Raw genomic sequence first — 26,012 nt, forward strand, 5'->3', positions numbered from 1 at the left:
CTGGTGAAAGGTTTTGCAACTCCTCCTCACCTTTTTGCTGCTGCTGCTACCTGTTCATGATTCTGACAGTGGCAGTGATTCTCCTGCCTCATAATGCTAGATGGAATTAGTTTGGGATTTTTTTGCTTTTATCCACAAAATATTCTTTGCTTTTTTATCCAGTTGCCATAGTAAAGACAGGAAGAATTGCCTTCTGCCTTCACTCTGATTTGGCTTCGTATGGCATCATGTGGCCAAAGCTTATGGCTCCATTGTGTCACCATGAAGCCAAATCAGAGTGATCAGTGCTTCCTGCCCTTGCTCTGGTGACTTATGAATAAAAGTAAAGAAAAAGCAGGACCCAGCAAAACCAGGGAGCACAACTGCCGCTACCACTGCAACCAGAACCATTGGTGTTTGTGGTGAACATCACAACCCTCCCCCCACAGAATAATAAAAATGCCTCTCAACTTATGCAAACTATAGTTTACTGCCCTAACTGTTCATGATGGGGTAAAACACAGATGGAAAGGAAAAAGCCAGATTCACACTATTGCCAGCTAGTCCAGAAGTGAGGGGAAAGTTGGGGATATGTAGGGAGGCAAGAGAATGTGCTCATGGCAGATGTGATGTCTGAACCTGCATGATAGTCTCCCAAGATTCTCCATTTGATTTCCAGATCTTGGGTACTGTAGTGATCAGCCTCTCCTCCCCTAAAGAGTTAACTGGAAGTGAACTCTTGTCTTGACTGACAGGCTGGTGAACTCCAGGGCTCAGCCAATCAGCACACCTGGTGGGTGGGACCTAGAGAGCTGTTGCCAGGAAGAAGAGAGGTCTTTGCTAGAAGAAACTAGGAGGAGGTATACAGGAGGACATGTGGCCATGAAGGTTGGCTGCAGGAGAATAACTCTGCAGATCCTTGAAAAACAGGAGGGCAGGAAGCTTGAATTCTCAACAAGAGAATTCAATTTGGTGAGTTCAAGGAAAAAGGAAGTCAAAGTTAGTGGCTTTTGAAGTTTAGGGCAGGAGAAAGTGGTTTAGTAAGAGTTTGTGTTAGAATTTCTGTTTCTTTGGTGTGTGCTACTGCATATTCTGGATACTGTTCTATTGTAATTTACCTGTGATGTAATTAAAATAAGAAACACCAGCCTATAACCAACCTACCTAGGGTATTGCAAAAAACCCTATAAACATTTAAATGGTCATTAAGACAACCTATTTTTATAATGTTATAAAGTGTTCTTAACTGTATCTAAAGCTGAGAAAGCCTCAGACAGAAGCAGTCTGTAGTATCTGAATAAAACTTTTTAAATTTCTTTTCTTTTTACAGGCCTCTCCAAGTTGGTTTTCAACTCAGGAAAAGGAGGGGCCAAAGGGAGATTTCTTTGGTGCAAACACGTCTTGAAACATTTAGCAGCTATCAGTTTTCTCACCATGTGTAGGCTTGCATGTGGAAGATTTATGTATTTGTCCAAGAGCCAAATTAAGAGATTGGTGGGGTTTTGTGGTGGTGGTGGTGGGGGTTATCCCACACCAAGTATCCCACACCAAGCCCAGAGAGTTTCTCTAGACAAAAGGGGTGGTGGCAGCAACATTTTGAACCTATCAATAATACAGAATAGTTTTAGGAGAAGCCTAGCCAGGCATCTCAGCAGGGATGATTCAGCATTATATCCCTCACATGAGCTTGCACTGAGACAAAGGCTTTAAATCCCACCAGAAGTGTGTACTCTCATGTTCTGGCAGATCCCCAACATTTTCCCCACTTCAAACTGGCCAGCAGTCTTGTGAACCCATCCATACTATTTCACAGAGACTGGAATGATTCAGATGGTCATTAACAGTACAGGCATTCACAACTGCACTGAAGGTGGAACGTCAATATCCAAACTTTCCTAAAGGACTAGTCCAGTTTATAGTAACCAGCAAGGAGAGAACATGGAAACCAGAGCAGACATTACCAACCTCTAACTAGCACGTGGCTATTTTGTGAATAAATATGAGCTTCATTTGAAATGCTGGATGTCGCAGTTTTGATATAGGGTTTTTCCAGAAAGAAAATATGAATCCTCATCTGACATCCTAATTTATCCATTCCTTATTCTCATGGCTCCTTTTAATTTCAAGGAAACCGCAATGTAGTTATCTGATTTAATCCAGAAGTTATCAGCCTCATTTTAACTTGAATATTCCTTTTCTCCACTGTCAACCCTGCACAGTAATTGCATCAGGAGTGTAGTTATGATTGAGCAAAAGGGTTCAAAGAACCCAGACCCCCAGCTCCTGGGGGTCCCACAGCTCCACCCCTCCCTATTTTCTTTATTATCTCCCTCACTCTGTGGGGCTGCCAGAGAGAGGGATGAACACGACCCCTTCTTCCCTAGCTACGCCCCTGAATTGCATAGTAGGAAAGGAAAAGAGGGACGATCCTTTCTTCAGCCTCTTCTAGCTTCATCATTGGGTGATCTCCATTCTGATCACTGCTAGTCTGCATGGATTAGAACTGATATGGGAGAAAGGTCCACTGTTGTGCCAAACTAGCAACAACAGCTTAAAACTACTCTTTCAGGCAATAACTCTTTAATTAGGTACTTCCTGTTGCACTTCCTGTTTTCCTGCTATCATTACTGATCAGAATGACATGTGGAAATGTGCTTAGTGCAGTCGTCTTTTTAGTGTAGCAACTATTTAGAAAGTATTGCCGTACTGCCTTGCGCTTTATGAAAAGGCGCCACTATTACAATCTATTTTTTAAAAATCCTCAGGGTAAAACTAGGGGGATATTTTTTAACAATCAGACACTCCATGTAAGAAAGAGTACAATAATATTTGCATCTATAAATATTTGAAATCACATCAGTGGAGGATCTCTTTCTATGTAACAATCTTGCATGTGAACTTCAATTAGAAGAGTGTGCTTTTTTACATTCAAATGCTCACATTTTAGGCACATAATGAGATCATTCACACAATCAAAAAATGATGTCATTCACATGACTGGATGGACGGATGGACGGGGCAGTGGGCAGGCAGATGTGGGGGGGGGGGGAAGGCTGGGTAAACTCACCTTTTCCCCAGATGAGCGAGTTCTTGTTTTGGGAGTGTGAACTGTGCTTGCAAACAAGCAACACTGCATGGTGCCGCGCACAACTTCGGATGTCAGGACAATGCATCCTGCCCTCCAAGAATCCCACAATGCACCATGTGATGCATGCGATGCATTGGGAGATTTCCCCAAGAGATGGGTGCTCTAGGTGCCCATCTCTGTGTGTGGCCAGTCTGGAAATAGCCTGGGTTAAGGGAGCATTTGCTCACTTGGCTAGCACCTGGGCTAAAAAGACAGGCTAGGGAGTGCTAGCCTGCTGGGACTGGACCCAGTGGTTCGAGTAGGCTGCGCATGAGAACCAATCCCAATCGTTCTCATGCGCAGCCTAACCCAGGCTGGGTGTCCCTAGCCTGCGTTAGGCTGTGCATGAGGAAAGGCTTGGGTTTGGAAGCTGTGTGTGCTCCCAGTTTTCACTTGTGTGAAAGCAAAGTAAGAGGAAAACCTGAGTAGAAGTGATTATGTGGAAGCAAGGTAGGAGGAAAAGCAACCCAGGTTTTCTTCTTACCTGGCTTCCACACCATCACTTCTACTCAGTTTTTCTCCTACCTTGCTTCCACACAACTGAAAATTGGGAGCACACACAGATCCCAAACCTGAACAGAACACAGTTTTTGATTGTGTGAATGACCTCCATATAGGCATGGGAGCTCTTGTATAGTTAAGGTGAAGAGTAAAATTGCTTTAAGACCTGAACTCCAGATCATCACAAAATTCATGATGTGGATATCTCAGGTGGAAAGCAAGGGATTCCAAACATCTCCCACACGTGGTGTGACTTATACATGAACACAAACATCGTGTGAAAAGACAGCACCATGAAGGAAGCATAACATCTGCTTAGCTCTAAGAAAAACTCTAAGAGAATTCTGTCTGTAATCTTGAATCTTCAGGAACAGTTGAGTTTGACAGCACATCTCCATATTCTTCATAAAATAAGAACGAAGAGCTCAGATTTCAGAACTTTGGTTTCATTAGTATATGAAACCCCAATGATATCAGCTAGGTAACAAACAGATGTTTGTTTTCATAGCATCTCAGAAAAGAGAGTGCCACCTACTGAATGGAACAGAAAATCTATCAAATTGGTCATGGTGGTCAAGAAGGGTGTATAAGCCAGCTTCCTTGAGTATTGTGGAAAGAAAGAGCATCATTCCAGGAGTGGTTTGGCCAGCAGTTCCACTATGCCTTATTTTTACTGCATATTATTATAACATTACATTCATAGCTAAGGGTCAGCTGCCATTTCCTGAGGTTTATAACTTGCCTGTTTTAATTAACATCAGGCTGAAACTTGGTAGGGGAGGTAGGGTCAGCCCAGATGTTAATGTTATTCTAAAATGCCTTATATCAGTTAAACCATTCAAAAATATATTAGGTAGTAAACATTTGGAGATTTGGGTTTTGCTGCAGTTTTCTGTAAGAAAGTAAGGAAGAGGCTTGTTCTGGGGAGAGGGAAATAATGCATTTAATTATCCTTCATGAATTGTTGTTGGCAGGCAGGTAGGCAGCTGGAAAGATAGATTGACTAGATAGAACCACCTTTTAATAATGTTTTTACTTGAATCACAAGATGCTATTAAAACATGGTGCATAACTAATTGCTAAACTGTTCACTGTGTACTTAATTCTATGGAGGTGATTTGATGTGCCTGGAAGTGTATCACAGACCTGGAATGACCTCATAATGCTAATGAGAAGGTATCATGACATTGTGCATAGAACAAAGGACACACAAAACTCAGGCCAACAAAGTCTCCTAGATAATATACTATATAAACAGTTTGGTTGACTTTGTTCAAGAGATGCAATTAATCTTTCTCCTAGTGGATCATGTAGCTGGTACATGAGTTTCAAGATGCAATATGGTGCCAAGTCCAGGTACAAAAGAAGAAGAAAATATTTCACAGATGAAAATATGGGACATTCCCCCTGTTATCTGAATACACAGGTTGATAGCAATGTGTTTGAGAGCAGGGGGGTAGGTAGGAAAGAGGGGGCCCATATTCACCCCTCTCCCTGGAGGCCCCTTGGAGTGAGGGAGATAATGAAGAAAATAGGGAGGGGTGGAGCTGGGGGCCCCTCAGAAGCTGAGTGGTCCACAAAATTGTAACTATACCCCTGTTTGAGAGCATAGTACATGTAGAATAAAATCCAGTAGAAGTATCTATAAAACAATGTTTATTGGACATTGGCTGTAACACTCTGGTCAAATGTTATAATCTCAAGTGGCCAAAACATTTGATCACTGGTTAAAATGATTTAAACTGGAAAATAGCTATTTCAAGTGAATGTTGTAGGGGAAGAATAGCAGTTCAGTCTCCAAATAGCAAAGCCAAACCAGTTTGGTGAGAAAGTGAGAGGTCTATCTGGAGACAGTTCTTTAGTATTGAGGAACTACAAGGATTTATTTAAAGAAAAAGTTACAAACAAATGTGAAAATGCCTGCAGCTTAATTTCAGCAGTAGTTCGTGGCTGAAGAGAGAGACCAGAACAAACAGCCATCTCTGGAGAGACAAAATGGAGACTAACACTAGAAGAACAAAGAGGAGAGGAGTCCAGCACTTTTATCCATGAACCTAACCCCCACTCCCAGCCCATGGTCACTATGAGACATTGCAGTTGAAAGCTGATGCTGCCAGGGTCTTAGCTCCAACAAATGGTTCCAGTAGGGCAGAGCTGAAGATTTAGTTGAATTTTTAATTGTTTCTTCAGCAAGCACCTCATAGTTTTGCTATTTTTTGTCCAAGTCCTGGATACAGACCCAAAGTAAATCTAAGCTCTAGTTTCAGGACACTTTTACCATTTGTACAAGATTTTTTTCCTCCAGCTTTCAGATTTATTCAGAAGAGAAGCAAGGTGAAGGGGAGGCTAGGGAAGGCCAACCTGGATTAGGCTGTGCATGAGAACTGCCAGGAGCAGGCCTGATCCCGGCAGGGCAGCACCGCCTAGCCCAGCTTTGAAACTTGGCTCTTATTCGGCGTTAAGGGCTCAAGTGATCGTGTGTTCACCGGGGCTATTTTTCTGCCCTAGCAGACACAGAGACAGGCACTTAGAGAACCCGTCTCCTGGGGGAATTCCCCAGTGCATCACACATGCCATACAGTGCATTGTGGGATAGCTGGAGGCCAGAACATGTTATCCTGGCCTCCATTGCTCCATGCTGCACCAGTACAATCTGCACTCCCAGCAAAGTCAAGAGCTCATCGGGGTGGGAGGGGAGAGAAGGTGAGTTCAACCAGCCTTTCCACCTGCCCACCCGCCCGCTGCCCCGCCTGCCCAGTCATGTGAACGGACTTCATATCTGCTTCTCCTAGGTTTGAATACATTCCAGAATCTCTTCCTGACTTCCATTTGTTAATGTCCATTTGATCAGTAACCAATTGTTATGTTTTGCATGCAGCCTGTCCCGAATTCAATCAAATAAAGGATCTTGGGTAACAGGCTCTGTCTGAGACCTTTGAAAGCCGCTGCCTGTCAGAGTAGACCATAGTGGGCAACATGGACCAATGGTCTGATTAAGTGTAAGGCAGTTTCATAGATTCAAGATGACAAGGAGCAAAGCCAAGGGAGTGTGTTTTCCCTTCTTCTGTACGGATCACCATTAAATGGCTCCCAATTCCTATGCTGTCTTGCCTGCTCTTTTCCTTCAAAAGCCATATTGCCTCCACATTCTCATTCATCCTTTCCTTTTTACGCCTAAAAAGTGTGCCTCCTTCACTTCCAGACTTAGGTGTTTGGTGCTTCCTACAGACACAATATCGGGGCAAACGAACTCTGTTTCACTTGAGAGGACAGCACATATCTGCAGCTGCAAAGCAAAAGCATAATGTAGAGCTATTCTCACAACTCAAGTAACCGGGGAAACATTCACCCAAGAGCTTCAGGAGATCACAAAAGGTCTGGATTAGGGGCAAAAGCTAATCTAGCCCCTGTCTAGCAAAAGCCTAAAAAGGAGAAGAGGATTAGGTAGAGACACTGGTGATCAGCCATAGAACATTTTGTAACTGCTAATGCTAATTATTCACTTTATTATTTATATATTTGCGGTTTTTATAGACCGCCTTTCAGTCATGATGGCCCCAAGGCATTTTACTCTAAAAACACATTTAGACTCTTCAGTCATAAAAATAAATCTAAAAACCAATAGGCAAAAGGGTCTAACCAAATAGCACTAGAAGAGGACAAAGAAGAGTGCCATAATTAGCAAAAGCAACAGCAATGAGGATGCTTGCTCCCAGCCTGTCAAGAGTGTGTCCGCTTTGTCCATGCCTCACTGAAATGCAGCAGGAAGCAGGGAGAGAGCAAAGATAGGCCGATCAAGGAGCTTGTGGGCAGGGCCTTTGGGTCATTGTGTAGCCCTTGTACAAGCTCCCTCAGTCGTGTTTTGAGAAGCGACCCTCCCTCCCTCCCTGGACATAGTGCAGGCTTTGGCTGGTCACCTTCAGGGGCTGGGTAGGAATTCGTTTCGCTCATGACAGATTGGCGTTGGTCAGGGGCCATTTTGCCTATCCCACACTATTGTGCCTTAGTTAGTGTTCATGGTCAAATTGCTGGTACAGTGCGGCTTCTGGGGTAGTATAAAGTTGGTGAGCACCCTAAGACACACATTTGGTGTAAAAAGGGGCCCTTGACCATTCCTAGATGCTTTACAGCACAGGGAGCACTGCCTAGGACTTACTCTTACTTGCGGGAGAATTGCCAACTGAAATACTACATGGCTTGAGGGAGCCGAATCTTTTAAGCAGTTGCCTTAACACTAGGTTGGCAAAGATGCACAGCAGATGACTTTGAGCTGATGCTGTCTGCAGCCAAGGTGTGTTGCCCTAGGCTATTAGGCAGAATTTGCACTGGTGGCTGCTAGTTCCTATCTTAAGGGGTATACTCGTGAGTCAAATGGGTCGTAACCCAAAATTTGGCTTTAAAAAAGCCAAATCTGGCCACCTAGGTAGGGGATGGAGAGCCAATCCTCTTTTACCTTCTCAGCCTTGTTTGTTTAATAAAATTGTGGCCCAGTTTAACTCCAAAATACATGCCTCTTGTCTTCACTGGGTGTGGGTGCAAACATAACTTGCTTAATTGAACTCCTGAAAACCCGGGGGGCAATTTACATTTTCATTCCACTCTGAAATGAAAGGGGAGACTGTTTCTGCTGCACCTTGAATGGGAGGGATTTCCAAAGCAAAGGGGTCAATGCAAAAAAATGAAGGACGTCCTAGCATCTACAACTGATGACAGCAGGAGCAAGGCTTCAGTAGCAATTCTTAAGGTGTGGTGGTACTCTTATGGAAGGGGCTCCCTGAAATACTCAGGATCCAGCCATTTAAGATCTTAATGGTAAGATTAGCAACTGAATTGGGCACAAAAGCAAAGTGGCAGCCAATTAAGACGTTTCAAAGCAAGTGTTATATGTTCATGACAGCTTAGGCCCATCAGCCAATGAATTGTAATCACTAGCTGTCTCCCTGTTTTTTACAGTTCATCTTCTGCAAATCACCACAACTTTCTTTCAACTTTTGTCCTCTGCCACTTCTTTTCCTCTGACAAACATGAGCCTTGGAGGAATACATTATCCAAATTTTATAAATATAGGCATATATGCATGATTTATTCTGAGAGCAGATTCTAGGGCACTTGTGGCAGTTTGGGGCAGTGAACAAACACAGCCTCAAATTGAGCATAGCTCAGTTTAAATGCTGTTGTCTAGCAAGTAGAACTGGATTAGAGAAGATCAGTTCTGAGTGTGGCACTGTTGCCACACTCTTTGTATTTCTACAAGAAGCCCACTAATACATGGCCAACTTGGGCGGCGGGGGCGGGATGATGACTGGAACAATTGTGCTTTCCTTTGCAATTTCTACAGGGGTAAAAAATACAAAATAAGTCTTTTATACAAATGAAAAATGCAATCCTCCAGCTAATTCCTTTAATTTCCATCAGCCGTTTGTTTTCTAGAAGTAAAGCTTTCATTCAGATGAAGGCTAAAGTGTGCCATTTGTTTTGCTCCTCTCATTAGTGAACAGCAGGAGGGCACACACACTAGAGGAGTTGATTGGTGCTCCAGCCGTCTCTCACAGGCAAGTGATGATGGAAATTCCTCAGCAATCCAAGTTGCTGCTTATTTGGGGAGACCACATGACACTTCACCGCAGCCATTTTTTTCTTATGTACAGGTGCATTTTTTAAAACAGTGTTATGAGGCTGGAGGGTACCAACCATCTTCTCTTGGGCCAACACCATGGCCCCCTTCATTAACCCTAGCAGCTGGGTTTGCTACAGTGCATGAGGCCAAGAGCCAGCTTCCAACACAACTGCCTTCCCTTCTCCTTTACACACTAGTGGAAAAGAAGAAGACAGAAGCCCTGTTCAGGAGCATTCGAACACTGCTGTACATGCTTACAGGGTTGCAAGTGGGACAGAAGTCTATCCCTGGCCTGTCACTCACTCAGACCCTGCTCTTCACACCTACCACATCATTTGTGGAGACAAATGCTGTAAGTGTGACTGAGCCCATTTCCATGATCAGGAGACTGAGATGTCACAGACACCTCATTATGGAAACAGGCGCGATAATACAGAGAGCATTCCTCTCTTCAGAGGAATGCTGTGGTAAGCATGATAAGCGGGACCAGGAGGATGAGTGACAAGCCCTGGGTGGGACTTCCAGACGACTTTCACCACCACCTCCTGCTTCATCCAAACAAAGTTGCGGGGGCTATGACGGGCAGACAGTCAAGAGGCACTGAGAATAGGCAGTTCAAGGCATCCACCCAAACACTGGAGGCAGATGATGCCCTTTGTGCCCAGGGCTGGCATCACCAATGAGGGGCTATGTCCAAGCAACACAGCAGTAGTCATTAATCCCTGGGTCACCTAGACTTCAAAACACAGCCAGTTCAAACTGCTGCCTCTATGAGCATTATGCTAATCTTTGTCAATCAGCTCCAACTGGCTACAGAACTGATGGCCCTCATTCAAAACAAAAGGTGAACAATGTATGGATCCCTGTGGGGGCAAAACACCACGGCTGTCTTGCATTTTACAGCTTTGTGTAGAAGCTTTTCATATATATTATATATTGATCATTCCTACACCTTTATTTATTTATTTATTTATTTATTTGTTTGTTTGTTTGTTTATTTATTTATTTGATTTATTTACCATCCTTCCAAAAGTGGCTCAGGGCAGTTTACACAGACAAATAACAAACAAATAAGATGGATCCCTGTCCCCAAAGGGCTCACAATCTAAAAAGAAACACGAGATAGACACCAGCATCAGACACTGGAAGTACTGTGCTGGGGATGGATAGGGCCAGTTCCTCTCCCCCTGCTAAATAAAGAGGATCACCGTGTTAAAAGGTACCATTAGGCAGCAATAGTAAGTCCTTAGAACAAGCCTACTTGAACCATGCATTTGATTTCTTTTCCTTTTCCACCTCACTTCTAGCTTAGCAGCAAAGTTTAATTTGGAGCTACAAGTAATTAATGCACAGCTAGCTAGATTTAAAAAACAACAACACTTGGATTACACATTGTTGAGCTGGGCCATGAACCAGCTGAAAAATGACACATAGTTCATAAATGTAGATCATCTGTAGACCATTATACACATACATTCTTTCGTTATCTGGAATTGGGGATTCCTTCACTGTATTTAGCCTTGCATGCTGAGTTCAGACTTTTGAAATGCAAAGTGATCTACAAAGTCTTAGCAGAAGTGTCCTTGTTGCTATGTGACTTTCAAGCCAGTTCTACATGTCAGATATGCAAGTCACAAAAAACGGGAGGAGAACAACATTGGGTGGGTACTTTTATCTGCTACTGCAGGGTTCCTAACCTTGGGTCCCAGGAATGTTTCCTGTAAGAGGAATTCCCAGATTTTTTGACTACAACTCCTATCATCCCCAGCTGCAATGGCCTTTGCTTGGGGATTATGGGGGTTATTATAGTCAACAGCAGCTGAGAATCCCTCTTACAGGGAACACAGGTCCAGATATTGTTGGACTACAATTCCCTTCATCTCCAGCCACAATGGTCTTCAGCTATTGTAGTCATCCAGCCTTCTATCACTTCTTCCTTTGTGGAAGATATCTGGACTCAGCACACAAGTTAAAAAGCAGAGCATGAAAATAAGTGTCCAACATGCTGTTTGCTCCTGCAAATCATAGCCGAGATTCTTCCCTCCCTCCCCCATTTCCCAGCATCCCCCCCACCCTGCATTTCACATGTCACAACAGAGGGCTCAGCACTGAGTTATCACCAACAGCAACATTTCCCTCCAGACTGCAGAAAGGAAAGGAACCATCTTAGAAAATTTATCGAGTATTTCGTTAGATCAATATGGGGTATGATTTAGGAATCTCTGCCTGGGCTCTTTAAATCTATTTAATCAAACCAATTAATAAAAAAATTGCAGCAAGTTGAAGTGTCTCCTCTAAGGTGCATCATAAATATACTCTTTTTACTTAGGCTTTTGATCTTAGCCAGGTAATTAACGGCTTTAGTTAAGTTCGAGTCATTCCCTCATGCTCATTCCTGGTCATAAAAAGCCCAGGGCTACATGTAACTTGTGGATTTATTATGTTTTTTCTTGCAGCAAGAGCTTCTCTCATTCCCCCTTCCTTTCTTTAACTTTATGTATCCATTGCTTTTGCAGCTGTCCTGTCAGCCTCAATGGCTGATAGGCTTTGTGTTCAAGGAAGATTGACTTTCTGTTTAGCAATATGCATTCCTCCTTCCCCCTCCTTATTCTCTTTTTGGGACACTGCATAACACCCACCTCTTTTTCCTACAGCCCCATAAATATAAATTAAAGAACATGAGATTCTTTCCCAGAGTTCTCTAATGGAGCCATTGTACACACCAAGCTTGGCCCAGTGTTGTTAATCAGTGGGGGAACATCCTCACATCAAGGGGAATGAACTCAATGGATCAATCTCTACCTTCCTGACCCAGAAGCAAAGGGGATGGAATGATATTCCCCAAGAGGCCTCAAAGGTTCCTGAATCTTCAGCTGTAATGCTTCCAGCCTGCCAAAAAAACAAGTATGGATGTTGCCAACCCATCAACAGGAAGTTGGAGGGGGAGGGATAGTTAAGTATATTTCACTATGGGTATCTGTTTCATGCTAGGGAAGGGAGAGAGAGAGAGAGAGAGAGAGAATGCATTCCTTCCCAGAGTATTTAAAGTCAAGATAGCAGTTTTATCTTATTTTGCAATCAAGGAAATCCAGGCTTAGAGAAAGGCAAGGCAGATGAATGGTTTCCCTCTAAACTCTCGTAATGTATATCAATATGTGAAGAATGTTGGCCATAACTCTCGGTATTCAGTGCAACAAAATAAATAATACAGAACAGCAGGAACTGGTTAGTTTGTAGGACTGGGCAAACAGAAATTGAAAATGTTAACAATGAAGAGGCCCCACTGTCTGCTTCCAATAAAGAGTCAATTTTCTTTTACTGGAAGAGAGGTGGGGAAATGTGAATTTAGAGCTAATTTGATTTATTGTTCTAGGAAGATACTTCTACAAGCTGACATCACAAATAGCTGGATAGTGACAATGCTCAGGAACTGAGAGTCTACTTCATGTGGTCCGACGTTTAGTTCTCACAGGGAAAAACAACTCTCTCTGCAAAAAAAAGTATATAAGGGCCAATTCAGATATTCGAATCAGCAGGGTTTGATTCATGCATCGGAATTCCCACTTATGATGTAACATCCAAAGTGAGATGCGTGCACCAGTACAACTACAAGAAGTAACATTGGTAGCCCAGGGAAATGACAGATGGTTAGACAAAGCTGCTTCTCATCACTTAGTTCACAAGACCAATGTCTGCTTTTTGAAAGCTCTACAATTGCATAGTGATCCACAGTTTCAAAATGCCTCAACTTTGAGGAGCTGTCCAGGTCCTTTTAACTAGGCCTTAAAATGCAGGAGAACAGAAGCTTCATAATCCTACTTTACATATTGGAAGACAGACTAAGGATTTGTCTAAAGTCATGAGCAAAAACCTTCTAGGAGAGTACAGATATTAATCCATGCATGGAGTTTAAATTCAGAAGCTTAAATTCAGAACAGTTAGTCTAGTTTGGTGGTCTGACCTGTCAGACTGTTAGGCTTCATAGCTGATGGTTGACTGTGATCTGCAGGAAGGAGGAGAAATGTAAGACTTTTGAGTGCTTCCGGATGCACTCTTCCAACTAGTTAGTTCCTCTGGAGCAATTCTATTTACTTTAGCAATCCTACTCTGAAGTAAGTAGTTTAAAGACTGAGGCAACATTATGCTTAAATTTTCAAATTAAGATCACAGCTCTTAAACCAATTACTATGAAGTAACCACAGAAGCTAATGAAATTATTCCATTTCATACAGTGGCTGAGAGCATTAAAAATGAGCTGGAAGGCTCCTTTTAAAATTCAGATCATCTAGGAATGCCTTAGGCAAACCACTGTCTCTCAGCCTGTCATCTGAAATGTGGGGATGAGAACATTGGCCAGTCTTACTAAGTTGTTACCAAGTTTTCTGAGCACTTCAATCACTAAAGAAAGCAGCTATATAAATACCAAGTCTTAGGAGTTTTAGGATTGTAGCCTACGTTTGTTTACAGAATAATTTTCTTTATTATTTAAATTTCAAACGTGGTTTTGTTACATGTGATCTGTGAGGGCCAAGTTTGAAACAGAATGGGCAGGCGGGTGTAAGATTCACATTCTGGCCTAATTTGCATGTAAGGCGGAACCAAGGATCCAATGGATCCACGGTTCCACCCTGCCTGCCCCCCACACTTACTTGTCCACATTCAGATGAAACCAACAGGAACCAAACTGCAGTCAGGGAGACTGCACAGAGGAGAGGTAACTGGCTGTGCAGGCTTTATTCTGGCATGAAGGACAGCCCAGACAGCCAGTCACAGCCAGAGAGAGGGAGGAGCTTCCTCCCTCAACTCTCGTTATAGCAAACACAGCCCGCAGTTCTGCATTTGCATGTAATGCTGGTAGCTGGAAACCTCAGGTATGAGCAGTGAGACGCGCTGCAACCTGAGGTTTCAAATTGGAGTTTGGCAAGGGAAACCTGGGCCGCCTTTCTGACAGGACCAGAGTTTCACGCATTTGCATGTACAGGTTTGTCAACTTTAGGCTCCTTCACATCTGGTTTCCCGTTCTCCCAACCAATACTCCACCCCCTGCCATTGAGCTATTTCTTAGTCCCATTCTTCAACTAGCTGCAACATACATCTGAATTAATACAGGAGTTTTCAAGTCTTGCTGGACAGCAGGGAAATGATTAGCGAAACCCTGCAGTATCAACCCACAAAGTCAGTTCAAATAGAAGAGAACGCTGAGCAGATATTGCTCAGTGGGTGCTACATGTTATTCTCATTCTCTTTGTCTGTTTTTGCTTGTTTGTCAGCCAATCACAGGTGAAGAAAGATGGTTTCCTAAAGATTCTTTATCTCAAAAAGGCTTATGTGTGATCCTCAATCAGTTCTGAGAGCACCTCTAATACAAATATCTTTAAAAACACTGATCCTTTTTCACTGATAAGAATATGAGGAATAGAGACAACAATATCATGCAAGATAATTATGACTGAAGAGAAATAGGGAATTGACATCATCCAGGTCTAGATTCCTAAGCACCAGAGTATGTGCTCTTATAAGTCTCTTGTCCCAGGAATAGGTCTTTTCTTTCAAGCATTTAATTTCATTGTAGAACTACATCAAAGTTGAAAGGATGTTCAATAAATGTCTCCAAAATTAAAGAAGAGCAGAAAATTGTCCCATCAGAAACATGTGGCAGCCATGGCAGCCTAGCTCTATAACAAGTTCAACTTGCAAGAAAGTTTCTTCTTTTTAGGATGTGTGTTTCTAAAATGGTTTCCAATTTGCGAGGGTGGGAGGGGGCATTTATTTGTTTAGTCTGCCTTTCCATGGCAAGAGAAAGGATTCTCAAAGCATAATGTGTCCCATAGTGTTTGATGGGCTTTTGCTCCCTCTTCCCCCCTCTGGGTGCAGAAACCTAGAACAATTGCCTGTTCTGAACCTCCTTCACTCTAACTCTGAAACAGGGACAGGAGAGGGAGCCTTTTCAAAAGAAGACAGCAGATCCATAGCTTTTAAATTATACATAGCTCTCATCCCACAATTAGTTTCTAATTCAGAAAGATTGCAGACAGTCAGACTCCTATGTAATAATCCATGAGCATCAGATTCACATTGAACTGACAGACTTTGAAGAACAATGCGAGGGGAATGCAAGACAATATCCAATTCTTGAGCTACAGTGCTTCATCACTACACATACCAACAGAAGATTCTGATATTGGCAGTCTTTTCAGAGTCAATTTAAACATTTCACAAAATGAGGTGGCATAATTCTGAACTAGACTGTCTTTTAATAGAACTTTTGGCTTGAAAAAACCAGCAAATGATTTCCCAGTTCTCCTCCAGTTCTTCTCCCCCCCCCCACCACTACTGTGTGATTTATGGTCCTGGTGGCAGCAGTGGGTTTGGCGCTCCCTGGCATTTTGGCAACTGGTAACTGCCATTTCCTCCCCAGTCATCAGAAGTAGCAACATCTCAAAGCCTCCCTACTTTGCCTGCTGCTCTGCCTGCTAGGAAGAAAATGGAAGCCATCAGCAACTGAAACTCTGGGAAGCACCCTAGCTACAGGTGGTAAATCGATCCCTTCTGAAAGCCTGAAAATGACTTCCCATCCCAAATTCATCACCTGTGAATGTGGTGGGAAAAGATCTCAAGACTTATTTCTTTAAGAAGTGTTAATTGTTATTTAGGAATTTATCAAGAATAAATCCTTCTAGACTTCTCTCTGTGTGTGTTTTAATCAGGCTTCTCACTTAGGAGATTGTGGGAATGCTGTGGTATAATTTACTTTGCTTTTCAGCAAAGCATTTGACAAAATCTCCCATGATATTTTAGCTTGCAAACTGCTCAAGTGTGGGCTAGATCAGAGTTTCTTAACCTTGGGCCCCCAGATGTTGTTGGACTACAACTCCCATCATCCTCAGCCACAAAGGCCATGTCTGGGGATGATGGGAGTTGTAGTCCAACATCTGGGGGCCCAAGGTTAAGAAACCCTGGGCTAGATTGTAACAGTGGGCTCATAGCTATTTGGAAAACCAGACTCAAAGAGTGGCCATCATACTGAAAGGAGATTTCAAGTGGGGTATCACAAGGTTCTATCCGCACTCTGGTACTCTTCAACATTTTAAACAATTACTTCTGTGCAGAAGTGGATGGAATCCTTCCCCATCAACTCTGCAGATGATACTAAACTGGAAAAGATAGCCAGCGTTTTAGGACAGGAATAAAATTCAAAGCTACCTTGATAGAATGAAAAACTGGGCTGAAACTGTGAATACTCAGCACAGACAAATGCACTTAAGAAAAAGGTGCACTTAATTTGCACTTAGAAAAAAAATCAGATGCACACGTGGGAGATACCTGGTTTAGCAGCACATGTGGAAAGGATCTCAGGACTGCGGTTGATCACAAGCTGAACATAACATAAGTCAGTAGTGTGATGCAGCTGCAACAAAGACTAGTGTTATTTTAGGCTGCATTAACAGAAGCATAGTTTCAAAGTCATGAGAAATAATAGTTCAATTTTATTCCACATGAGTCAGACTTCATTTGGCTCAGAAGAGGACAACAAAAATAGTCAAGGGTCTGGAAAACAATGATGAAAGACCCATGATGAAAGGTTGAAGGAACTGGATAACTGCTGGATAAGGTCATCAGTGGATTTGGTGTTGGGTGTTATCAGTATGCTGATGACACCCAGATCTATTTCTCCTTGTCATCAATATCAGGAGATGCCTGCCTACAAGCAGTAATGGGCTGGATGAGAGATAATAAATTGAAGCTGAATACAAGCAAGACGGAGGTGCTCATTGCTGGGGGGTCATAATCTGCAAGATGGGATAGAACTTCCTGTTCTGGAGAAGGTTAGGCCCCCCAGAAAGAACAGGTTCATAGCTTGGGAGTGCTGTTGGACCCGGGTGCCAACCTGGTGTATCAGGTTTAGGTTGTGGCCAGGAGCGCTTTTTACCACCTATGATTGATTCAACAACTCCGCCATTTCAGGACACTTGAGGAGAAAGCCCTAAAACAGTGGTACATCAGCTGATAACCTCCAGGCTGGACTACTGCAATGCACTGTATGTAGGGCTGCCTCTGTACATAGTTCAGAAACTTCTGTTAGTTCAAAATGCAGCAGCCAGATTGGTCTCTGGGGTAACCAGGAGACCCCAAATCATGCCTGTTCTTAAACAGGTGCACTGCCTGTCAATATATTTCTGGGCAAAGTACAAAGTGCTGGTTATTACCTATAAACCTCTGAATGGTTTAGGTATGGGTTACCTGAGAGAGTGCCTTTCTCTACAAGATCCCCACCGCTTATTAAGATCATGCGGAGAGGTCCACCTTCAGGTTCCACCAGTTCATCTGGTGGCAACCTGGGATTGGGCCTTCTTAGTTGTCACCCCTAGGTTGTGGAACACATTCTCCATGAATATAAGAGGAAGGCCACCATTTTCCATGGTGGCCTTCAGGAGAACCTTAAAGACCTCTTTTTAGCCTGGCTTTTAATGGTATCTAGTTTGGATTTTGATTTTAATGAGTTTTAATCTGGTTTAAATGTTTTCTGAGTTAGTTCTATCTGTTTTTTAATTTTAATGTGGACCCCCCGAGTCACTTTGGGAATTGCAGTATATATATTGAGTGTAGATAGATAGATAGATAGATAGATAGATAGATAGATAGATAGATAGATAGATAGGTAGGTAGGTAGGTAGGTAGGTAGATAATTTACTTAGCCAGGAAAAGAAAAGACTGAAGTAGGACATGAGAGTACTCTTCAAATATCTGAAGGGTTGTCACATAGAAGTGGGCAATTTGTTCTCTCCTGTCCCAAAGAGCAGGACCAGATCCAATGGACTAAGGTTGCAGAAGGGCAGATTTCAGTGAACATTTGGAGAAAGTTCTTAACAGTAAGGCCAATTACCTAAGGGGATTTTGAACTCTGCCTCACTGGAGGTCTCCAGGCAAAGGTTAGACAGGCATCTGTAGAAGATGAACAAGGAATTGGACTAAATAGACTATAAGCCCCCCCTCTATGGTTCTAATTCCCATGGCAGTCTGGAATATGACATATTTTTGCATTATATTTGATAGGAATGATTATGCACATATTCAGCTCAATCACGCGACGCAATGGTGTGGGACTGGGGAAGGTAGGATCACACTGACCTTCCCCACAGATGATCTTTTTACTTCTTTAGGTCGTGCAGCTTGTGCACCCACATGAACAGTGCTGCTGGAAGCGGTGCAGCCTTTTGGAGGCTGGGGAAATGAAGCCTGGACTCCAGAAATCCCACAATGCACCATGTGAGGAGCATGGTCATTCGGGGATTTCCCTACTGCTGGGCGCCCAGCTTTATGGCTTCTTGGACTTTAGGCTTTCTTTCTTTTTTAGTGATATGTGAGAGGCATTGCAACACCTATTATAGGAACTGTTCTAGTTTTTCTGTGCACAAAAATTATCCCTAGTCTATTGCAAGCAATCATTTTATTGGTTATAATAAATATATTTCAGTGTAAGGTGCGATCATTATTTTATTCAAGTTTCCGTACACACACACACACACACACACACACATAGGTGAGGCCTGTTGTTGACTGGGCAAAGTCATTCTACATATATTGCACTTACAGGAAAGGTCAAGAAATTACATATATGTAGTAGAACTTTTTATTAATGTGCTTGCAAAAGGGAAGTAAAAAACCATTCCAAATTTTTAGGATTTCAACTTCAAACATTATTCATTTTATTGTATAATGACCATATATGGTGTAAAAGAATGACTCCTTCCATTTATTTTTTGTGGATTGTCTTCTTTGGTTTGTCCCTCTACTAAGCCTTCTACAACAACCTCCTTGCCAGATAGTATAAGCCATGCCGGGCTTATTTGCTTGTGTAGGGGAAGAATGACAGTTCAGTCCCCAAATAGAGCAAAACCAGTTTGGTGAGAAAGCAGCAAAGAACAATATCTGGAGAAAGTTCTTTAAGTTTGAAGAACAAGGATTTATTTAGAAGTTACAAAAGGATAGGAAAGCTTAGGCTGGAAGAGAGAGACTAAACAAACACCCATCTCTGGAGAGACAAAATGGAGAGTAACACTGGAAGAACAAAGAGGGGAGGAGTCCAGCACTTTTATCCATGACCCTAACTCCCCCACCCCTGTGGTCACTATGAGACATTGCAGCAGAGAGCTGATGCTGCCAGGGTCCTAGTTCTAACACTCCTTCTCATTGGCTTGTGCTGCTGTCTATAAGTCCCAACTTCTCTCTCAAGATTTTGAAATGATTCCTGGGCAACGGCTGAGTTAGCACATCTGCTACTATTGGTTCACTTGGTCAATGCATCAATTTTACAAGTTCCTTTTCTTGTACATCCTGCAGATAATGATAGTTGGTTTCAATGAGTTTTGTACTAAAATTAATTTTCTCAATTTGTGAGATCTGGATGCAGCTTTGATTATCCTCGAACATCTCAGTGGGTTTTGGTTTGTCTATGTTGAAATCCAACATTAGCTTGTGCAGCCTCACCACCTCTTGACATGCTTGAGTGGCAGATAAATATTATGCTTCAGTAGATGAGAGATCAACATTTGATTGCTTGCAGCTATGCCAACTGACTGCTCCACCACCATAAAAGAATATACAAACACAGGTTTGTTTGATCCTCAGCCCAGTCTTCATCCATTTAACCTACTAATTTGGGTCCATTACTAGCAGGCAACTTTAATTTTAGATGGATTGTCCCTTTTAGGTACATGCCTAGTCACTTTACCACAGTCCAGTCATCTTTGCTGGGTGTGCTTACTTTCCTACTCAAGATTCGCACAGATGCAGCTATATCCAGTCTTGTTATCATAGCCACATATAAAAGATTTCCAATCGCTGTCCTGTACTCACTGTTGTCTGACAGAAGTCCACTCTCCTCATTCTGTTTTAGGTAACCTGTCTCCATAGGTGTACTCATTTCTTTGGCTTCTGTAAGTCCTAAATTCTCTAGCTGCTGCAATGCTTAGGAGTGTCCTTACTGAGGTGTGTTTTACAATGGGAGCAAATGTCTTGACATAATCTTCCCCATATAGTTGCAAGAATCCCTTTGTCACCAGTTTCGCTTTGTAACGCTGGACATCTCCTTCTGCATTTTGCTTGATTTGAAAATCCACTTGCACCCCACAGTCCTTCTTCCCTCAGGTATTAGTATACAATTATTCCTTTTCTTCTTTCCCAGCTTCCTTCCAGTTTTGTGCTTCAGTTGCTGGTAAGTTATCAATTTCTTTCCACGTGCTTGGTTCTTGAAACCTTTCTCCCTTTGCAATGTAGGAAGGTTTCTTAGGTGGAACTCCTTTATTTTGTCATGTTGAACACCACACCCTTTGTTCATCAACAGCATTCTCTTCTGCTCAATTGCTGCCAGATGTAAGACTTTCAGTGGATCCTTCCTTTTGATCATATTGCCTTTGGTCATATTGCCTTTCTCCAACTGAAAATTGGGTTCTAAGTTTGGCAGTTCACTAGTGGTTGGTTGTTCATTTTCATTGACGTATGCTACATTGCATATTTTAATTGTTTCTGTGGCAAGATCTAAAATCCTATATCCTTTACATCCTATGGAATAGCTAACAAGTATTCCTTCATCAGAGCTACAGTTGAGTTTGGGCCTTTTGACTTTTGGTATATAGTGTATGCTATAGATCCAAACACTTTTATATGACTCAACGTGGGCTTGTTGCTGTGCTAGAACTCATGTGGCATTGTTCTTCTGGCCTTTGTTGGCAATTTGTTTTTCAGGTAAGTAGCATTCATCACTATCTCTCCCCAAAATTTAGAAGCAAAACCAGCATCTACAAGCACGCAGCTGGTCATTTCCATAAGGGAACAATTTTTTCTTTCCACCACTCCATTTCACTCCGGAGTATAAGGAACAGTCTTTGGGTATTCAATGCCCTTCTCCTTTGTAGTCTTATGACATCATTCCCAGTGTATTCAGCACCATTGTCAGTATGGAAGATCTGTGGCTTTCTCCAAAACTGTTGCAAGATATTCTTTTAGTCTTTCTAGTACTTGTCCCTTTTCACTTAACAAATACGTATATGTGTATCTGGAATAGACATCAATGAAAGTAAGAATATATTTATTCCCTCCTGATGTATTAACCTGCATAGGTCCACAAACATCAATAAGAAACAGATCCAAAGGATTCTGTATTTCTCTTTCTCTACATGGAAGAAAAGCAGGCCGTGCTACCTTTGCTCTTTTACAGCATGCACACTTTGATTCAGTGCTGCAGGGGGCAATTTTTAGACCCTTTACCAAATCCAACTTTTCAGCCTGACATATCATTTTGGCATCTCTATGACCTAACCTTCTGTGCCACAAATTCAGACATCCTTTGTGTGTGCATTCTTTCAAAGTTTTGGCCTTTTCAGAAACACATTCTGCTTCAAGCAATCCATTCTCTTGTAAAGCCTTTTATTAGCAATTCCTGTTGATGAGTAATGAAACAGTGCCTTCCTTTAAATTTCACTTTGTAGCCCCTTTCTGTAGCATTTTTTTTGCAGACATCAGATTTGTTTCTAGAGTGAAATCTACCAAGCCTCTGCAAAGCTTCTTCAATTGTTAATCCAATGGTTTCTTCTTTCTCCAGTTTGCAGCACAACTGTGTAGATCCTTTACCTTCAGCATAAATCAGTTTTCCATCTGCCAAATATATTGGGATTCTACAACTCGTATCTAGGTTTATAAATCTCTCCCTTTCTCTAATCTGGTTGCTTGTAGCACCTGAGTCACACAAATGCCACTGCTGCATTCCTCAGACTTAGCTTCCAAAACTTTATCTGATCTTGATAGGTATCTCCTTTGCTTATTAGCTTTAGTCCCTGATTGCTTGTAAGTGCTGTACTCTGTGCTCCCAGATGACTCACTCTCTGCAACTTTGTTTTGCTTGCCTTTTGCCTGCAAACTCTTTATTCTTGGGACACTTATTCTGCAACTGTTAAATTGAAATAAAGCATTTCTTATTTCTTTGCAAGGTTCTAAATGCATTTTCTTCACTTTCCTTTGGTTGCCTATCATCCCTTCTCAATTCAAATCAAAAGTCCTCTAGATGGTTAATTACAAATTGTAAGGCTGCATCCTCCTTGACTTCCAAGGAGGTTACACTATCAAAGTAATGTGGCAAACTATTCAACAGCAATCCTATCAAAACTGCATCTGGCACGACTACTTCTTGAACTTGCATTTGCCTAGATATCTCTAACATTTCATTTATGTGCTTGGACAGACTTTCTCCTTCTCTAAGTCTTTTATTGCTCAGTTTAGGTGCACTTTGGAAACCACAGACCTCTTTTTATGTAATCCTGTCAGAGTTTCCCACATATTTTTTGCATTTTCTTTGTCTCTTAGAAGCACTAAGACTGGGTCACTCACCACCAAGCAAATAATTCCTGATGCCTTCTCATCTGCTCTGTCCCATTCTTTCTGCTCCTTTCCTGCAGGACATTAGGTGTGTAGAACACTGCCAAGTCCATGACTCTTGAAGAGCATCTCCATCTCGAAAGACCAGAGCTTGTACTCAGGATCTTGCAACATTTCAATCATCTGGAATCCTTGTGCTGTCCCCATTTTCAAAGCTTTTCTCTTTTCTTTGCCTGGGCTGCCCCAAGCAGGGTTAGGGTGGCCATGAGAAGCAGCAGGATCCTTGTGTGTCCACCCACCTAAGCCCCTTAACAAATCAAGCTTTTAGTCAAGGTTAAGTGTGCATGTAGCCTGAGGAGCCCCAGAGATGGATGCATAGAGCACCTGTCTCATGGGGGATCCCCAGTGCATGCCATGCATTGCATGGGAGGCCAGGACAACGAGTTCCGGCCCTGGATCTCTCTACCCTGCTCTGTGCTTCATGGAGCTGCACTTCATGGAGCTGTCCATGTGGGTGCATGAGAGATGAACTGATGAAGGAAGTTTGGTCATCTAGGCGGAAGCTAGGTTAAGTGCAGCCTTCCCCCCTCACCCTCCCAGCCTGCCCAGGACAATCTTGTGTCTCGTCCCTTGTTTTTGTTTTTTCCACTATTTTACTCCTGTCTCTGAGTTGTTTTATTCCCAGCTCATGCCTACTTGCCCACTTTATTTACCACACGGATATTTTTGAGAGACAGAGGGTTCAGTGACTGGGAGTGGAACCAGGCAAATAAGCTAAAAACTTATACTGGAGGAAAAAGAGGATCAGCTGAGGCCAAGCCCGCACATATGGTGAATTTGAATAATAGTAAATTTGAATCTGAGAAAAATCATCTGTTTTTTCTTGGGCATTATGTCATTTTGGAATTAATGATCTGATTATTGAGTCTTAAAAAATGTAGTGAACAATAAACAATGATTAATTCCAAATTTCTGCTAAAAATATTATTTAAAAGTGTCCTCAACCATATTCAAGTGTAAAGAATAGTGCATTCAGCTAGTTTAAGTGGCAGGATTGTTCATGCAAAATTTGGTATTTGTAGGTAGTCAGGAAGTATGATATTAATAATTTATTCACAAAATTTTCACTTAGCATATTCCGGTGAAAAAGAAGTGCATTCCACTAATTTCATGATTGTGCATGCAAAATTTTGGTATCTGCAGGTCATTGGGACATATTACTTTATTTCACACAAAGAAACATACAAACATATTTATATATATATTGCTATCAAATATATATATATTAACAGGCTTAAAGTTATATATATATATAACTTTAAGCCTGTTAAATTAACGGGCGCTAGTAGACTGCTATTGCTCCCCGCATAGTCCCTGCTTTGTTTCTTTCCCTGAAGTTTCTCCCTGTAGGAGATAGGAACTCCCAGGAGGAGAATCTGCCAGGGACTGAGGGAGAGAGGGGGGAAAGAGAGAGGGTGGGGGAGAACGACACCTTTATAGAATCCTTTCCTCTTCTAGAGAGATTCCTTCTACTACAAATCCACCCCCTTCCCCCCCCCCCAATTCCTTTTCTTGGAGAGGATCCGTGGTTGAAGCATCTCTCTCTGTTTGGGGGAGAGGGTCCGTTAGGCGATTCCCCCTGAAAGATCTCTGTCTGCAAGGTTGGCTGCTCGGCTGCTCCTCTCTTGGGCAGAAGCTTCTTGCAGGGCACACCTTTCTAGAAGAGACTTCCTTCCCTCCGCCGATCAGCCACAGGAAGCCCCCTGGTGGTGTGGGGGGCATCCCAGCTGGAAGACCTCTTCCCCAGAGAGGCTCGCCCTAGGGCCATGCCACATTCCCTCCAGTGACACCCCGGCATAGGAGTCTCCATAGGTAGGACCCCCGCCCTCAAGCTCACCGCCCCTTGGAGCCAAGATGAATTACCTGCACAGGTGACTCTCCGACAGCAACTTCATGGGCAACCTGCCCAATGGCTACATGACGGATCTTCACCGCCTGCAGCCACAGCTGCCGCCTCCCAGCGCCACGTCCCCATCACCCGGCAGCATCTCGCCCGCTGAAAGGCCTCCTGCTGCCCCCAGCCCCGGGGCTGGCGGCGGTGGTGGAGGCGGCGGCGGCAGAGGGTTTTTCTCATCCCTCTCCAATGCTGTGAAGCAGGCGGCGGCGGCCACCTTCAGCGAGCAGGTTGGGGGGGGTCACCGGCTCCGGAGGCTCCTCAGGGCGCAGCAAAGTGTTACTGGTGGTTGATGAGCCAGGGACTGACTGGTAAGGAACTGGGGAGGGGAGACGATTATCTGTCCCCTGCCAGCCTGAGCCTCACCTGGCTTCCCCCGCCGCCGCCTCCCCCCGCACGGTGGCGGCCGTGGCTCTACCGCCGCCTCACCCGGCTTCTCCCGCCATTGTCTCCTCGGGCCCCCGCCCTCTCCCCAGCCCTTGCAGCCAGGCCCGCTGCCTTGCTGGGCCCCGCTGCTGCGACCCGCCACCTCGCTGGGCCCAGGCTGCCGTCTTCCCTGGCCTCACGCGCCGCCTCCTCCCGGCCGGGTTCTCCGTCTCCTCTGGCGAGGCCGCGGCGAGGCCATGGCCTCGCCTGGCTTCCCCCACCGCCTCCTCTCCCCGCGGCCGGGCTGGACCCGCCGCCTCCACCTCTGCCCTCCCCGTGGCTGCCTCTGGCCTTCCTGCGGCTGGGCGAACAACCGGCCAACATGGCCGCCGTGTCTCTGCGGCCGTATCTTTATCGGATGTCCGAGAAAGACACGAGTGCAGAGACACAGGTACACACCCAGGGCCTTTATTATAGAGGAGATTATATAGATAGATAGATAGATAGATAGATAGATAGATAGATAGATAGCAATCTTAAGAATGATAAAACTCTCAGTTTCTAGTTTATCTGACCTGCTTTTAGTCACTTTACTGATGAAGCTACATCCACATTTCCTTTGTTAAGGCATTCTGGATCTGCTCAGCTCTGGATTTCCATGTTCCATTATTTCTTTTATTGATAAGGAGGATATTGGAATGGTTTGCTTAAAAGGTTAAGTTTGATCCATTCCAAGGCTACTGCTTGGAAAACTGACTAATCAGATGTCCTGATATTTGGCATTTTGAAACCTGGTTTCTGTGGGGGGCACATATGTGTTCTATTCCTCCATCTACATCAGTTCTCAGAATGCATCACACTGATGCATTTTGAACTTTTTCATGAGTGTGCAGGTAATCTATCAAACTCATTCAAAGCAGCATCAAACTACTTTATTACACCCAATCAGAGCTAGGATTGCCCAGGTATTGACTGCATAAAATTCTTAGCGGTACAGATGCCAATAAGAGGATTTTAACGATAGCAAGTTATTTGGTTGTCCTGACATCCCCAGGTTTTGTAGGGGGACTTATTATTATCAAGTGAAGGCAATCTAT

Source organism: Hemicordylus capensis, chromosome 2 (assembly GCF_027244095.1).
Source record: "Hemicordylus capensis ecotype Gifberg chromosome 2, rHemCap1.1.pri, whole genome shotgun sequence".
In the NCBI taxonomy this organism is placed as follows: Eukaryota; Metazoa; Chordata; class Lepidosauria; order Squamata; family Cordylidae; genus Hemicordylus; species Hemicordylus capensis.